The sequence below is a fragment of the Elephantulus edwardii genome, unplaced genomic scaffold (genome assembly GCF_000299155.1).
Source record: "Elephantulus edwardii isolate Elephantulus edwardi_28Jun2011 unplaced genomic scaffold, EleEdw1.0 scaffold00126, whole genome shotgun sequence".
NCBI classification, from domain to species: domain Eukaryota; kingdom Metazoa; phylum Chordata; class Mammalia; order Macroscelidea; family Macroscelididae; genus Elephantulus; species Elephantulus edwardii.
The window spans coordinates 8,039,421-8,046,486 of record NW_006399876.1 but is presented as its reverse complement, the minus strand read 5'-3'; the positions used below and the strand labels follow the sequence as shown (position 1 = coordinate 8,046,486).

Below are 7,066 nucleotides of genomic sequence, written 5' to 3'. Positions count from 1 at the left end.
GCTCACTCTGTGCCTCTGTGTCACATTCTAGCCAGTCTCATAATAGTTCAACCTTCTCAACAATACTGTTGCACACATGATACAGGTTAAAAATGTCTTGGAGAAAAAAATGAGATGAGCTGACACGGTCACTACAGCAATGGGCTCCTGTACAGCCGACTGTTAGGACAGCACAAGAACAGACAGGGTTGTATGCAAAGCAATAGAAAAGAAAAACTTTAAAAACAGAACGGGGTTTCATTCTGCTTCCACAGGTTGGTAAGAGCTGAAGTAATAGCACTGTGTAATGGTCACTTTGATTTGCGCTGGGACATTCTGGTGACTGACTCCATTGCACTATCCACTGTATCGTGGTGGTCTGAGACTGAGACCCACAGACTCTCTTAGGTGTGTTCATCCTGCATCGTGCAAACTCACTGCAACACACCTCTCTGAAGACCATAAAGATTACAGCGAGGGAACCCGTCGAGGCAGCTCTACTCTGGCCTGTGACTCGCCGAGGCAGAGTCAACTCAGTGGCACAACAGCAACAACCACCATAATCACGAGCAGGTGCCTGGAAACCAGGATGCTCAGAAAACCCAACTCACAACATGCACGAATCTGGAGGGCACTGTGCTGAGCGAAACAACACGAATTCACTATCATAAAACGCTAAGGAGAGGTTCGCCCTGTGATTTATTCTTTAAGCATCGCCAGGGATGGGAGAAGAGGGAAAATCGGTGACCAGATTACAGATACACACAAGTTACGTGGAGAGAAAAGCTGTCTACAAGGGCATGGTCAGCACAATATCACTGAAGAAAGAGAGGGCAGCGTGGCACACAAGGGACCCCGTAAACGCTATCTGTCTCTGTCTCTCTCTCTGTCTCTCTCTCTCTCTCTCACACACACACTAGAAAAAAGCAGCAGAAAAAAGCAGTGTGCATGAAACCCACCACACAGGGAGAAGAAAACTTAAAGCACAAACCTGGCATCGATATCCTCAAAAAACAAGGAAGTGCACCAGTGGAACAAGGGGAGGCTGTCCACGTATTACTGCCGTTTTTGAAAATGTTAGAAATATAAGATCACAGAACAAATGAAGCTGGAATATAATCTGTATCTTTTACATACATACAAAGACTCTTGGGAGTGACAGACCATGACTAACGTGAAAATCGGGGTGCTGGATTATTCGGGGACTCTGCCTTCGCACACACGTCCGTTCAGTACCGCCCTGCCAGAAGCAGTATATTCTACAGTCAACATCTTTAAGCCAACATATGTAATTACACAATTTTGGGGATTTTTTCAGAGGCAGTGATCCAAATACCATTCAAATATAATTTCAACTCCTATGAACTTCTGGATGGATAGAAAATGGCTTCACTCATCTCTCTCTGTAATTTGTATCCATCTCACAGAGGAAACACGTGGTGGGCCCAAACTAGCCTGGCTGGGATGTTGTGAGCTAAAAGAGAGAGTGCAAATGTGGACGAGGAGTTGAAATCTTTGTGCTGGTCTGTTCATGTCAAGTTCATGGTCCAGCTCATGAACTTCCTCTTTGGAATGCATGAAACGTCCAAGTCACAAGGGATAAAACCGGAAGAACTAGATGGTACCCAGTATCCACAGATTATTTTTTTTAAAGAAACATTTGTAGGGCAATAAGAAGCTCTTGGATATTAGTAATAAAGGAGGAATAATTTTAAAATCGATAGAAGTATCAGAAGACACCTTTTCCTCAGTTGCCACTAAGGTGCTCGGTTCTTTGGAGGAAGGTAGAGCCGAGCTGGGGTGAGCCCCTCACTTCACTCGGTGACTCGCACGGCGCCCAGCAGTCCAGCACCGCGCACCGTGGCCTCTGCCTCTGAGCTCACCTGCACCTACCAGGCCCTCGTCCTGCATGACGATGAGGTGACCTGAGGTGACCGTCACAGAGGATACAACCAATGCCCTCATTAAGGCAGCTGCTGTCAGTTGTTGACCCTTCCTGGGCTAGGCTGTTTACACAGACCCTGGCAAATGTCAACACTGGGAGCCTCATCTGCAGTGTGGGTGCTGGAGGATCTGCCCAACGGCCGGGGCCCTGGCGGCTGGAGAACCCGTCCCTCCACTCGCAGCTCCAGCTGAGGAGAAGAAAGTGGAAACAAGGAATGGAGAGTCTGATGATGACGTGGGATTTAGTTTTTTCTGACTAAACTCCTTTTGTAACATGTTTAAATTTAAAAAAAAAAGCTGAACTGTTAAAAAGAAAGGGGTGGGGGGAGGAAAGGGTCAAAAGATAAAGGTCTAGAAATCTAGAAAGGAAGCAAAAGATGAAGGGGTGCAATCCGGGGAGATGGGAAGAAAATGAGAGGGGCTGCCCACGGACTCCCAAGGCCAACACCACAAAGGGAAGGAGGAAATCATTCAAGAAGCCCCAGTCTGGCGGAGGGGAGTCACCCCACAGGAGGGATGGATGACACTGACCTGCACTGCGCACGGGCACTGAATTTCTGTCCCCTGGGTTTTCAAGAACGAAGAGAAGGAATCGGAGAACAAAGGATCAGAACTCAGAAAGGGTCTGTATTTCTCAACAGCAGCTCTGAAAGCTAAAAAAGTACAAAGCAGGCCTTCAACTCGCTCTAAGAGAAATGACTGACTTCCACCCAGAAAGTCTACCTCTGGCCGTGTAGACAAAGCCAGCCCTCACAGAGTGCTGGGTGGAGGGTGACACTGGGCGGGAGGGTGAGTGCCGGGCTGGGCCCTCACAGAGCACTGACAGCCGTGTTGCAGGAAAATGGGCTGGAGAGAGCTGGGCAAGAGCAGAGAGCTGGGGATCCAGCCTCCCCTCCAACGGCGTCAGCGACGGAATTCTGGGAAAGGGTGCGCTCAGGTACCATCAGGACCGAGCACAGGGATGGGACAGGTGGGCTGGGAGATCTGTGGCTAAGTGGGGGGGCTACAGGAATGCAAAGCCACAGTTCTGACTGAGGAGGCTGTCCCTGGTGGGTGCCCTGAGTGACAATAGGTGAGTCTGGGTCCCCTTCTAATCTGCATCTTACCAAAAGCCTCTGGTGCCTGAAACCAAGGCTGAGAAGATGTCAAAATCTGCCTGAGCCAGCGTCCACACAAACACATGCTCAGACACAGGAAGACTATTTCTAGAGGGAGACTCTACTCGCTGGGAACAGCACCTGGCACTGTCGCCTGAGGGAACCAGAAGTGGGGAGCAGGGGATGAGAGGGTGCTCATCGTTCACTGTTGACATTTTTAAGTATGCACCATGCACTGTTTAAAAACACTAATAAATGCAGTAGATGAAAAAGGGGTTTTCCCCACTCTACAGGCCCCACCCATCTCATGACCCCTGCCCCCCCCCCGGGATCCCCGACTGGACCCAGCTGAGCTGCAGAGCAGTCTGATGTCCCATCCTTGTCCTTTCCTCCCTAGACCCCAGCAGTGAGTGATGCCAGAGGGTGTGACCACACCATGTTGTATTCACCTTTAAGGAAATGTCTGCGTGCCTACTATGTGCCAGCACCTTCTGGATCACTCCTCACCACAGCCCAGTCCCCACTGAGCTGATAAGAAAAAAGAAGCTCAAAAGGCCATAAACAGCAAACACAGAAATCAAGACGGTCCAACAAGCCAGCAGCCAGCTTTTCACGGGCGCAACGAGCAGAGGCACCTGGTTCCGAGCAGGTCCCGGTACGAGGATGAACAGGAATGACAATTCTCTGCTGGAGCGGGGCCTTCCCACGCTCTGAGACCCAGGAGTGGCGGATGCAGGGTGCTCGGGGACATCACCTTCCCCAGCTAGGAGAGCTGAGCCAGCAGTAACAAAACACCAAGAGAAGTCCCTCACTAATCATCCCTCCAGTCTGCCGAAATGCCCTGGAGGGCAAGACTGTTGGTTTTAATTGCTTGTTTTAATAGCTTTATTGAAATGTAATTCTCATGCCATAAAATCCACTGTACATCTACAGGGTTGTGCAACTAGCACCACAGTTATTTTAGACAATTTTCATCATCTACACCCATTAACCATCTCCTCCCATCCCCTCGCCCTTACCTGAGGCAGCTGCTACGGCATTTTGCCTGCCTTGGAATAAATAGTCCACACAAATGGAATCCACCAAGTCACCTTCTGTGTCTGGGCTTCCAAACACAACGCAGAGGATGGGCAAAAACTTAGTACAAGGGCAGGAAAGTGAGAAAGCCCTATGACGAGATGGACTGAAACAGAGAGTGCAGCGATGGACTTGAGCACAGTGGACATTGTCAGGATGCTGCAACATCGACCAAGTTTTCATGGTTTAGCGGAAAGGCGTTGTAGCGCCAAGCCAAAGGCATGCTGTTCAAATCCACCAGCTGCTCTGCGGGAGAAAGCTGGGCAATCTCCTCCCGTGCGAAATCTGCCAGAAGGTCGACTCCGTAGTTAATAACATGAATCACAGCTGACTCAACAGTACCTAATAACAAGGATGTGGGCATCCTTCTGTCTACTGGCTATTTGTGATCTTCTTTGGAGAAATGTCTACTCAAACCCTCTATTTTTCAACTAGGTTACTTGTCTTTTTATTGTTGTATTTTAAGAGTTCTTTACATATTCTGGATAGTGCATGCCTTGTCAGATGTATGATGTGTAAAATTTCTCTTCAATTTTGAATTTCTTTGAAGACATCTTTTAGCAAAAAAGTTTTTAATGCTGATGTTGTGTGGTTCATCCAGGCCATGGGACAACGGTTATCACTGCTGATGTCAGATGGATCTTTGCTGAATGAAGAGAGGAGATGAGAGACGTCTGTCTTTGTTTTGTTGACTGTGTAAGGCATTTGACTGTGTGGGTCATAACAAAGTTTGGTGAACACTGAGAAGATGGGAATCCCAGAGCACTTAATCGTGCTCATGTGCTCAACCCATACCTACACCAAGAAGCTGCTATATGAACAGAGCAAGGGAAGAAATACATGGTTCAAAAATCAAGAAAGGTGTGCATCAAGCCTGTATCCTTTCTCCATACCTACTCAATCTGTATGCCAACCAGACAATTTGAGAAGCTGGACTACATAAAGAACAATGTGGCATCAGGATCAGAAGACTCATCGACTACATGCATTATGCAGATGACACAACCTTGCTTGCTCAAGGTGAAGAGGACATGAGAAGATCAAAGACAAGAGTTTTCAATATGGACTGCATCTCAACATCAAGAAAACAGAAGTCTGGCGAGCTCTGGTGGCCTAGTGGCAAGAAGCTGCACTGCAATCTCAGAGGTGCATGGTTCAACTCCACCAGATGCTCTGCTGGAGAAGGAGGAACAATCTCCTCCTGTATCAGTCAGATCTGATTTGATGGTACACACAAAAAATAATGAAATAAAATAAAATTAAAGAAAACAAAAGTCCTTACCACTGGACCAACAGACAACATCATGATAGATGGAGAAAAGATCTGCTGTTAAGGACCTCTCCAAAGTTTTAAAGAGCACGGATGCCAGTTTAAAGACTAAGGTGCATCTGATCAAGCCCATGATCTTTTCAATTATTTGCTATGCATTTGAAAGTTGGACAATGAATAAGGGAAGACAGAAGAAGAATCACTGCCTTTGGGCTGTGGGGTTGGAGAAGAGTATTGAATATTCCATGGCCTGCCAAAAGAACAAACAGATCTGTCTCTTCAGCAATGAGAGCACTCCTTAGAGTCGGGGAAGGTGAAACGTGGTCTCACACACTTGGACATACTGTCAGGATGGACCACTTCTTGGAAGAAGACATCATTCTGGGTAAGGTGGAGAGTTGGTAAAAGAGAGGAAGATCTTCAGAAAGATGAGATTGAGACAGCGACTGTAACGATGGATTTGAGCATATGGGAGAAGAAGCAGAAGGCACAGGACAGGGCAGGGTTCAGACCTGTGGTTTACTGGGTCTCAGGGAGTCACAGCTGACTCAATGGCACCTAACAACAACAGTTCACCTATGTTTGTTGTTGCTGTTTACAGTGCGGGTGGTAACTTAACATGATTCTCCTAAGCCACTGTCTCCGTAACTCAACATGGCGAGGCTGTGGTTGTGGTTAGGTGCTGCTATGGCCCGTAACAGATCCGAACGCCGTCCTATCTATCCCGTGCCATCCTCACCGTCTCTGGCACACTTGAGTCCATTGTTACAGTCAATGAGTCACTTATCTTGGTGAGGATCTTCCTCTCTTTTGGTGACGTCCACCTTCTGCATCATGACGTTCCAAGGACTGGCCTCTCATGGCCCAAGTTCGTGAGACAGAGTTTCCCTGTCCTTGACTCTAAGGAGCACTGTGCTTGCACTTCCTCCAAGACATGCTGGTTTGTCCTCTGGCAGTCCCTGGGATACTCAGTACTCAACCAGCATCACACCTCAGAGACACTGATTCTTCTCCCGGCATCCATATTCACTGTCCAACTTTCAGGTGCATAAGAAGTAATAGAAAAGACCATGGCTTGGATTAACTAAGACTTGATGAGAGTTTAAAGACGAAGGTGTACCTGAGAGCGCCCTAGTTGTATATGGAAGGAAAAAAGAAATTCAAGCCTAAGGCACCAGAGGAAGGAGGAGAGTCGGAACCAGGAGGACGCAGTGGAATGTGTGGCTGGCTGCCTCCACGGACAGCTGCCTCTTTGCTCACGTGGCAGGAACCGGACGGTGCTCAGTTAATATTACAGAACATTTTGATCAAAGATTCCACAGAAGAATATTGATCAAAGGGGGGAAATACAGACAGAATTTCAAACTGACTGCAGACTTTCTGAAGCCATGGAAGGTAGATAAACCCTTGAAGCTATTACCATGAGATCATCTTTAAACCTTAAGCCAAAAACATCCCTTGAAGTCTTCTTAAAACCAAATGAGGGCTTAGCTTATCTACTAAAAATGTCCACCTTGAGTATTTTAAGAGCCATCTCTATGGGATCAGACTGACAAGAGCAAATCAAAGCATGGCATGGGAACCTCGCGGAGCAGCGGTTTGTGCCAATGGGGGAGGAACCACTCGGAAGAGGAGAGACAGAAATGACTGTACAACTCAAAAATGTCATCGGTGTCACTGAACTGTAATTGTAGAAACT

At 47.5% G+C, this 7,066-nt stretch overlaps 1 pseudogene; it reads left to right on the top strand.

Annotated features, from left to right (window-relative positions):
- The first annotated feature begins 1,521 nt into the window (after positions 1–1,521).
- LOC102850341 lies at positions 1,522–2,179 on the top strand (annotated as a pseudogene).
- Positions 2,180–7,066: the final 4,887 nt, after the last annotated feature.